This window comes from Callithrix jacchus, chromosome 17 (genome assembly GCF_049354715.1).
Source record: "Callithrix jacchus isolate 240 chromosome 17, calJac240_pri, whole genome shotgun sequence".
Classification (NCBI taxonomy): domain Eukaryota; kingdom Metazoa; phylum Chordata; class Mammalia; order Primates; family Cebidae; genus Callithrix; species Callithrix jacchus.
The window spans coordinates 13,058,763-13,069,809 of NC_133518.1; the positions used below are offsets into that span (position 1 = coordinate 13,058,763).

General features: G+C 35.9%; 1 protein-coding gene across 21 annotated transcripts in view; it reads right to left on the minus strand.

Annotated features, from left to right (window-relative positions):
* NLGN1 (neuroligin 1) overlaps nucleotides 1–11,047 on the minus strand; it is an 887,833-nt gene that overhangs the window by 284,229 nt on the left and 592,557 nt on the right. The gene's annotated exons all lie outside the window — the stretch shown is intronic.

Sequence of the window (11,047 nt, forward strand, 5' to 3'; positions counted from 1 at the left end):
ACAAAATGCAAAGGTAATTTCTTAATTAAAATTCTAAAATTTTGTTAAGTAATCTTGATTTACTCAACTCCATGGATTACCTATAGCTCTCTGTTACCTTTTTAAAACCTACTGACAGCTTTTCAAAGCATACAGAATCCAAAACTTGGAAGGATTCTCTTTGATTCATTCACTCACGTCTGCCTCCAGAACCGGAGTTGTCTGCTGGCCAAAACTATTCCTGACGTTGTTTATGCCAGTTGAATTTGTTACATATATAAATTAATTATTTCTCATAAAGATGAAAATAAACGTGAATAGAGCAGTTGTTATGAAAACTAAGTTAAATGTTATGGAAAAATTCAAGTCGCTGTAAATTGGGTGTGAAGATGCAAAAATTATAAATAGGAATTCCTGATGAGAAATTTTCTTTAGGGTTGTACTCTAAAGAAATGGAAGCTGGAGGCTGGGCGCGGTGGCACACGCCTGTAATCCAAGCACTTCGGAGGCCAAGGCGGGCGGATCACCTGAGGTCAGGAGTTCAAGAAATGGAAGCTGGAATTCTGTGGTCAGGGTGTTATAGATGAGAAAAAATGAGAGGAACCATCATCGGTGGACCAGGTCCCAAAGGAAAATACTCAGTCCTGCATCAAAGGATTGGTACAACAATGTGTACTTTCATGTTTAGAAATAATAAAATGTTTAAGGTATCCACCATGTAACTCTTATTATGATTCGCTGCTCTGAGGAGCTTTGCAAGATCTAGTCATATCAGAAAAAAAAAACTGTTATTTCTTCAAATTAATAACTCTAGAAATTTAGGCAGTTACTACATTGTTTAATACAGGTTTTCACTCTTCTTTTGGAAATGCTGTTTTATTTTGAAACATTTTGCCCTGTTTACTTGTTAGTAACATGTTTTCACTCTTCAAGGGTGGATTCAGGTCCTTGGAATCTTTCAACTGAAAGGTCAATTGAAGCTACTTCTGTGAATAAAACAGTGGTCATGCTGGGTAATTCCAGCTTTGGGCAAAATGAGGTTTAACTAGAAAGGAAATTGATCTCTTTGTCTTACAAATTGGTCTGCAGTCAAATAAATTGGTAAGTTCCCAAAATGTTATTAGGATTTTGTTAAAAAAGAAGTGGTGGTTGGAGAATGAAGGTTAGTATTTTTTTTCTAACATATTCTATGAAATTTCCATTATTTGTATCATCTAATTCTCAGTAATTTTTCCATTATTACAAGATGTACAGTTGAAATCATATTTCTGGTTTCTTACAACATACATTTAGAGGCACCAAAGGTAAAATCATCTGCTAGAACTCCTCTAATGTTATTTATGACCAAGACTTCAAATGAAACTCAGTCCTAGAATTTTTAAAGCCTTGCCTAGTCGAAGTTGGAAAAAAAATGTCATCTCAAAGCTTTCTTGAAAACTCCTTGAAATCATTTTGGGGCAGATTGTTCTTGCTTTCTGGGAAAACCACCAAGGAGAACTTCTATTATGAGAATATAAGCAGTCATCTTCTTTGGAAATGGATGAGACTTTTATTCAATTGTAGCTCTAAGGAGCTCATCTGTCCTGTCAAGTAACAAAGGGGTTATTTTATGGGGCATCTAGAGTTTCATTGTCCTTCTAGAGATACTAGCTTCTATAGAGAAAATTTCTAACTTGAAGAAAGCATGCTCTATGCCTGAAGATTATTGCTGGTCCTTACAGAAGAAAGTGTATTTCCTTTGTTGGTATATGCAACTACAGCTAAAAGTTTAGAAGCTAAAGATCAGCAGCTAAAGGAACTATTTGGTGAGGATGTTTATTAGACTATGATGGGTAATAACACTTTCAGACCCAAGTGATGGCATATCAGCGTGAAGTTGGAGGGTGCATGTAAGTGACTAGTGTCCAGAGATCAGAATCACACCAATATTTCAGGGTTGATCACTTTGAGAGAACTGAAATCAGCATGACCACTGGTATCCTCAAAGGAGCAGTCAACAGAACAGGGAGTGACTCCCTCATGAGAATAAAACAGTGCAAGTAGACTTATGAGAATAAAGTCTGATATGTTTTATTGCATCATGAGAAGAAAACAGTGTAAGTAGACTTAATTCTGAATACATGGCAATGTTTTGAGGACTCAAACAACTGAACTCCAGGCAATTAAATTCCTAGTGGGCAAGGAAGAGATGAAGGAGTTGTAATTTAGGCTTAATAAAAGTGATGCTTTTTATTTGATACACATAATCAAGTGAAGCTTGATACTGAAGTTATACCTTATTGTTTCTTCTTAATATATTTAAGCCACATGCTGAAGGGAAGTCATAACATGTGAATTACCTTCTCTACTTAAACGCTCAAAGAAAATGGAAGTTTCCTCTTAAAGCTGTAACAGTGTGTTGTAAGCTTGGATAAATCCCATGGAAATGGAAAAGCTTCCTTTGAAGTAGGATGTTCTGTTTCCCAAAGTAATGTGGCAGTGGGGAACCCAGCTAATGAAATAGCAATGGATGAAGTGAATGGAATGACTGCTTTGAAAGCAGTTTGTCTAGGATGGAAAGCCTGCCTGTGACCCTCAGTAAAAGGTAACACAGGAAGAGCTATGCATCCTTGTTGGGCTTTACTTTTCTCCTTCATAAAACAGTAAGAACAAGAGTGCATATCAGGAGGTTTTGTAGATCGAGAAGGTTAGCCATAGCTAACCCCTTGGCTGATCTCATGTATGGCTCAGTCCATAGAGAAACTGGTATTGATGGTATTATATTACCCAGCATACTGACAGTAGGCAAGACCTTGGTTAAGTTATTGTTTAATGGGAATAATAGTGAACAAACTGAGGATAGCAATTCCAGGCCTGAATCTACTGCAACTATGAAGATTGGTTCTAGTATTTTATTTCAGTAAGCTGTAAAAGCCTTCTTAAATTAAGTGGCTAGAATAAATAAGGGTATTTTTAAAGTGGGTGTGTTTTGAGCTCTGTGGTAGTTTTGCTGTGAGAATTATAGTATAATGGTTAAGAACATAATCTGGAACCTTGGCAATTTATTTAAACTCACTATGTCTTTATTTTCTCAACTGAAAAATGGGGTGATAATACTACTATCCTCATAGGATGATTATGATTATTGCTGGGAACATAGAGTTCAGTAAAAACCATCAACAAGCCTTAGACTCAATTCGATAAAGAGTTTTAATTCAAACAGGACTAGGGACTATGAGCCCTGGAAATCTCCATAAAACTCTTAGAATTCTGTAAATGTATTTTAAAAATCACCGTAACAAATGATTCTGGATATTCCATCCAGCTCAAAAGTACAATGACTTCTGAAACATTTGAAAGATGCAGAATCCTAATCAATTAATATGGATCAATTAATATGGATCTCTGATGCATCCTTTGTTTGATAAATGATCTCTAGTCTTTCTGTAGAATGGGTATGATGGAAATATTGTTCCTCCATCATCATCATTTTGCAAAAAAGTTTACAGAAGCCTCATTCCAAGATAATTACATTTTAAAAATAATTGATAATTACTATCTCATCCACTTCAAAAAACTATTGAATGCAGTTTGCTCTAAATATTCATGACCATGACCTATATTATGAAACATGTTTCACAATAAAATAGTTGATCCAAGTATAAGATTTATTCTGCTGTTTTCCATTCCATTCAATATAAAAAGTAGACATAACCCATTACATGGATTTACTCATGAATATGTCACAAATCACTGTTTTAAAAACACTGTCTTATATAGATTTGGGGCTTATATTATGCCCTGTTAGAGTGATTTTGCCAAGGAAATTCCTGGTGTCCTCCACATAAAGTCTCATTTATAGTCAAGAAGTCCCTGCCAGAAAAGAAAACATAACACAAAGTGTGCAATTTAGATTACTTTGTTGCATATTCTCTTTCTTATAATTTTCCCTTGATCCACAGTGATCCCTTGTTTACAAAGTCTGAAGTAGTCCAAGTTGTAGTTCTATAAACAAAGATATAAATTATGAATTGATTTGAAATGTTCAGGGGTACCCGGTAAGGCCAGTGTTGTGGAGAGTGTTGGTGCTGATGTGTAAAAGGATCTCTCCAGGGAAGACCAACTTCAGGAGGGCAGTGGTGAACTAAGACTTTAACATGGAAAGCCTTATTTCACTGGCCATCCTTGGAGAAGTTGAATTTAATTTTATCTAAGGCAATGGAATCTCAAATCGTGGTCCAGGACTAGCATTTTCAGCGCCCAATGGTAAATTGCTGATAAGCACACATTCTTGGGGCTCCACTCCAAACTAACTGGTTTACAGACTCTGGGTGTGAGTCAGCAATCTGTGCTTTAACAAATTTTCCAGGTGACTCTGAGGCACCAGACAGTTTGGGAAGCACTGATTCAAGAAAACAGCATGTCCCTGCAGTATATATACAGCAAGGATCTTAAAATAGAAGTAATTTTTAACACGTGGACTAACAAGAATCTATCATGTAAATTATAGATGCTGAATTACCATCACTGAATAGATGCAGAAATTAGAGGTTCTCTATCCGGCACCATTCATAATTTTGAAGCTTACTTTTAATTTTAAAAAATGACACCAAAGAAATACACTAATGCTTGGACTGATAATCTATTCTCTTTGAGCTTTCAATACATATTTGTTGATATTTTAAAACTAATTAAAGTGATTGTTATGGTTCAAAACAAAACACAAGGGCTAGGTTCAGTGGCTCACACCTATAATTCCAGAACTTTGGGAGGAAGAGGCAGAAGGACAGCTTAAAGCCATGAGTTTGAGACTAGCCTGGGCAACATAGTGAGACACTGTCTCTACACAATTTAAAAAATTAGCCTAACATGATGGTATGCACCTGGAGTCCCAGCTGCTTGGGAGGCTGAAGCAAGAGGATCTCTTGAGCCCAGGAGTTAAGACCACAGTCAGCCAGGATGGAACCACTGTATTCCAGCCTGGGCAGCAGAATGAGACCCTGTCTTCAAGAAAAAAATAAATAAAAATAAAAGTCAGGAGAAAAAAGAATGAAAGAAAAAGGAAAAAGAAAAGAAAATAGTCTAACACTAATTGGGCATTTTGGAGTGACTGATCAAATCACAACACTCTTTCCCTAATTCCCTCTTCACTCAGGGCAGAAAGTTCTCTGCAGCCATTTTGTGCAGTGGGATACCATCTTGACACATTTGATTAGACAGGATGAGCACTTGACCTATTTCAGCTCAGTCTCCCTTTTAAATATTTGGGATTGGGATTCATAGAGATTCATTTACTCCCCCCTTATGCAGCTGGATTTGCAGCAGAAAACTCAAGAACTGAGTAGTGGCTATGTTTTCTTCCCTGGCCCTGTGAAGGAAGGAAAGGTGCTCTGCAGAGAGGAGCATGAGGCAGATGGGCAGAGTGAAGCAGGGAGCAGAGTTGGCAAATATTTCACGAGGCTTGAGGCCCCTGGCTCCAGTTTTTTCCTTTGGAACAATTGAATTCTGTCCCGTAGGTTTCAAGACACCTGAATAATCTTTGCATAAAACCTTTCTTGGCTTAACCAACATTAATTTATTTCCCTCATATGCAAGCAAATATTGCAAACCTCGGGCTAGCTGGCTGGATAATTTTTTAAAAACTAGCAGTAGGAAAAATGAATTCTTTGGGCCAAGAAAATCCACAAAATAAGCGTGTAAAGAATGGGAGACAAATATAAACAGGAACTTACACTGACAACCACTTTTTAAAAATATATCTACTAGTTTTTGAGGGTTTGGTGCCTAACTCTGTTAGCTTTTCAATCCCTCTCCTCATGTTTCCTCTTTGCAAGGGTGAAGTTTCAAACATTTCTTCTGGAAAGCTGTTGGTGTTGGTCTCGCCTTATGCTTTGTAGTATTGTAATTATTTGACATTTGTAAAATGCTCATGGTGTTCCAAAAAGTAGTCCGGATTTTAAAAACAAAAATATCAGTTGCCTTCAGGCAAAGCACATGTGCCCAATTCTAACCTAAAGCCAAAAATTTAGATGCTAGTAGAGAGAAATAAAGGATTAATACTGTCACCTGATTTTGCCTGGATCTTTGCTGAGCAAAATGTTTCACAGTAAGAGAGGCATGAATCACACATGAGCTTAAAATTTTGCCATCAGATGTAAGATAAAGAACTAAATTTTAATAGGTTTTAAAATAGAGCTAATGCATTACTAATTAGGCTTTTTTTTTTTTTTTTTGCTTCTTTGCTTTTTTCAATGTTAAAATAAAAATTTTCATACAAAAGAAAATCTCAGTACGAATTATCTACCAATACATGCTGGGCACAGTGGCTCATGCCTATTATTCCAGCACTCTGTCGGGGCAGAGCCAGCCAGATAGCCTGAGCTCAGGAGTTTAAGACCAGCCTGGGCAACATGGAAAACCCCCCCCAAAATACAAAAATTAGCTGGGCATGGTGGTGTACTTTTGTAGTCTCAGCTACTCAGGAAGCAGAGGCAGCAGGATCACTTGAGCTTGGACGGTCAAGGCTGCCGTGAGCTGTGATCACACCACTGCACTCCAACCTGGGTGACAGAGTAAGACTCTGCCTCGAAAACAAACAAAAGAATTATCTACCAATACATTTTCTGTGCATTTTACAATTTTTAGGTGAAGTATGAAACGTTATACTTTTCGAATTTAGGTTATTTTTTCTATAAAAGTTAAACATTCAAAATCCTTTATGGCATTCTACTTATATTGATTGCTCTGAAAGATTTACTTACGATAATATGAGGCAACAAAGAATTTGCCCTAAATTGGGTTCCTAGTTACTATACATACACACACACATACAACACACACTCATATACACACACATATGTATATGTGTATACACACATATGTATATGAGTGTGTGTTGTATGTGTGTGTATACATATATACATATATGTGTATATATGTACACACACCTAAATGCATGTATGTATAAATTTTGTTTTTTGCAAGGTAGAGCGAAATACTATATATATTCACAATACTATCTATCCAGCCACACACACACTATATATATGTATGTACTTCATTATTAAATTAATGAATGGAAAAACTGAATTACTCTTAGTTGGCCCTGAACTATACATCTCTCTCTCTCTCTCTCTCTCTTTCTCTCTCTCTCTCTCTCTCTCTCTCTCTTCTCTCTCTATCTGTCTATCTTCTGTTTTGAAAAAGGCCAAAGTATCCAAAAGAAAATAAACATGTGTGGTACCTGCACCTCCCTCTACTGACCAAAAGCTACCATAGCATTCATAGGGACACAAAGAAACACACACATCATTCTTAACATCTGACCTAACCACTAGTAGCTCTATTTACTTCATGCTATAATAATTTGTATCTGCTCTGCAACCAAGGGAGTGAATCCTATGTCCAAATTCAATCTGACCTTATGCTACAAATACAGCTAGCGCAAAATGCACCATTTAGTGCACACACGGTGTATCTTTCACAAACTGCAAATGGCAACGTGAACAACTGCATTGGTGATTTGCTTTGGCCACATACAAATAAACCCATGAGGTATTGATCTTTAGGATGGTTTACATGCTTCCACAACCCATTTAAGACATTTCTATGAAACTGCTGTATCACTGAATACAGAATTCCAACTGTGTATAGGTCACTCATAATGAGAGTATTAAACTGTGTTCCAGTGACATCAAAAATAATGAAAATGCCTGTTAGCTGTCCCTCTTCTATTTATTTACATATTTTAACAAGAAACAGGAGGATAATAAATGATAATGAAGAACCATTTATCCCCCAGTGATTAAATAGCCTCTTGTACTATTAAGCCACACAATCATTAATTTTAATTGCTTCAGATTCCTAACCCACATGGATAAAATTAAGATCCATTCTAAGAGGAGAAAAAAAAATAGACTAAGATTGCTGTATATGGAAATCTCTTCCAGGTTATTTTTCTTAACAAATAAACACAAATATTGCTGTATTATTTGGCATAAGGGTCTGTAATAAATATTTAGTTCTATACAATGAACAGACATCTAGACTATATGTGTGCTCTTAATATCTTCCTGTCTTTTCTGGGTCTATAAAAATGAAAGAATACATTAAAAACTAACATTACATACCCTGAGAGTGCCTTAAAACTACTCACTTACTGTTCAGCATGAAAAGTCACCACAATATCTATTTCTGGACAAAATCAACATCATACTTTAAAAAGATAAGCCTATTTTACTTATAAAAATAATTCTTTCATGGGACATTTATGTTTGATTTTTATGGCAGTTACACTGTAAAATATACAGTTTATTCTTGAATCACTTAAAAGGAGAAAAAAAGCCACTGGTGCATTTGTTGAATCAGATATTTCTTAGCCATGGGAGGAGGTGGGGCAAAATTTTCTCAACTTGTTCTTTCCATATCTCTTCCTAGAGTCCTGAGTGCAGCTTCAGGGCCTGAATTGTGACTATTCTGCACAATGGCTTTTTTTTAGACCTGACACATTTTAGTGGATCACTAAAAAATTTTGAAAAATAATAAAGTAAAATATAATTTAAAGGATCGTAGTTCACATAAAAATATATGTATACTAATGAATAATATACATATGTATTGTGTGTGTGTGTGCGTGTGTGTGTAACAGTAAATCTGTTTTTTACCATGAATTGTGGGCAAAAAGGCAAATACATTTGAAAGTTATTATTCTACTGAGAGTAACTGTTGTTGATAGTCCTTATGGACAGGCAGGAAAAAATATAAAGGCACACCCCAGAAAAGAGTTTCACACAATGTGGTTCACAGACCCCAGGTGTCAAAAATCACATGATCTTTGGCTTTACCCAAAATCTATTGAGCAAACGTCTCTGGTGTTGAGGATATTCAGGTAAAAACAATTCTCCAGATAATTCTTCTTTGTCCTGATGTTTGCAGACCATTTTGTTAAAGAGCATCTCCACACCCTGAGAAGGGGCATCCAGAGTGTTCAATGAGGTAAGAAAGAAGAAGTATTCTTTCTCCTACTTTATGCTTCCTTCTAAATCTGTAATATCCAATATAGTAGAAGAAGCCAGACATGGTTCTTTAAATTTAAATTAATTAAAACTTGATAAAATTGAGAAATCTATTCCCTGGCGACACTAACCACATGTCAAGTGCTCAATAGACACGTGTGGCTAGTAACATTGTATTCAGCAGGGAAGATATAGAACATTTCTTTCATCATAGAAAATTTAATTTGACAGCCCTGCTCTAGAGGTTTTCAATAAATTATAAAATTTGTCACACAATGTTTTGTCATTGAATACATTCGTATTAAATGAAGAATACTAAATCACATAAAATTTCTAAAAGGTATAAAAGTTATAAAGATAATATGTTGTATTGACTGTAAAGGTATTTTCTATTCAATCATATCAATTATTAAGGTTTTCTAACATGTCAAAAGTCAATCTATAGGCAGGAGGAAGGGGTAAACAGGTGGTGCTCAGAGGATTTCTATGGCAGTGAAGCTACTCCATGTGATATTAGGAGGCTGGATATATGTCATACATTTGTCAAAACTCATGGAATGTACAACACCAAAAGTGAACCCTAAAAGTAATAGTAAACTATGAACTTTGTGTGATCATAATGTGTCAATATAGGTTCATCAATTGCAACTCTGTGGGAAATGTTGATAATCAGAGATGCTCTGCATATACGGAGGTATATGGAAAATCCCTGTTCCTTCTGCTGAATTTTGATGTGAGTCTAAAATTTCCATTAAAAATAAAGTTTATTAAAATATGTTTAGAAAAATGTTCGACTAAGGAAATTAAACACAAGCTTAAAAAGTATTTTTACATTCTAATACCCATTACAATTGTTTCTTTTAAAATATAGAATTAATATCTTTTATTAGGATAAAATATTTATGAATATGAATATTCATAACTACAACTCACATTTCATACCAAAACAGCTGTGAGTTGTTTACTAATTTTCTCTTTAAATTATAATGACATTATCTGAAGAAGGCACATACTGCTTGAGCTGCCATTAAAATAATGGAATAATCAAGCTGCCAATGAACAATTTTCAGGATACTGGCTGCAAGAAATGATATTTAAAATAGATTAAGGCCCCCCGAAAAATAAATCTTTAGAAAGATAGATGATTGTTAACTGGAATTGTTATACAAGTAATATAGTAATATAAAATTTGCATGCTCATTGGCAAAAAATTTCAAATCAGTTGCAATCTTGAGTATGTTTGCATCAAACAAAATGTATTTCTCTATAATGTACTCTCCTACTCTTTTGAAGTGTGTTCACTTGAGATTGGGAGAATAAAGAAAATAGCCAACAGACAAAGAATCTGTAGAGAACATTTTGATAGAGAAAGGTACTGTAAGCAGTACACGGGGAAAATTGGGAGGTTGCCTAGCACCCTAAGTTCTTGCAAACATAGAAAGTCATGTTTCCCTAAGACTATACATGATCACCCAACAGAGTATGGTGTGATAATCTCGGTTAATTATCTATTTAACAGCCATTCCCACTTCCTGCTTACTAAGGGAACAACATCTCCATCCCCAACCAAGACAATGTGCCTAGCTGCTGAGAATGGATCATGATTATTCTGAGCCAATATGCCAATATTACTCTTCTCTGCCAGTAATTTGTCTAGAAGTGAGCTGGTGATCCACATATACCCAAAGAGAAGTAAACTGGAAGGAAGAGCCTAGGCAGGGTAGAGTGCAAAAACGTCTCTGATAAGACAGTGCTCTGAGGTGAGAGAGCCTTTTTGCCCCTTCCCTTCCTTCTTGGTTTGTGTCCTTCTCTGAGGACATGAACTCCAGAGCGAAAATACTGAGCACGGGGTAAAGGAAGGGTGGGAGGAGAAGGTCTTTGATGACATAATTAAGCTACTTGCTGCACCTGCTGTAAGACTGCAAAGAAGAACCTTCTTTGTGAATGTCTTTTTAGTTTAAGCCTCTGTGGATAAGATTTTCTGTTCCTTTTGGCTGAACACAATCTATCGTAGTGAGCGAGATCAGAGATTTGCGAAATCATATGAACATTACAGAAGGCTCCTAGATTAGACT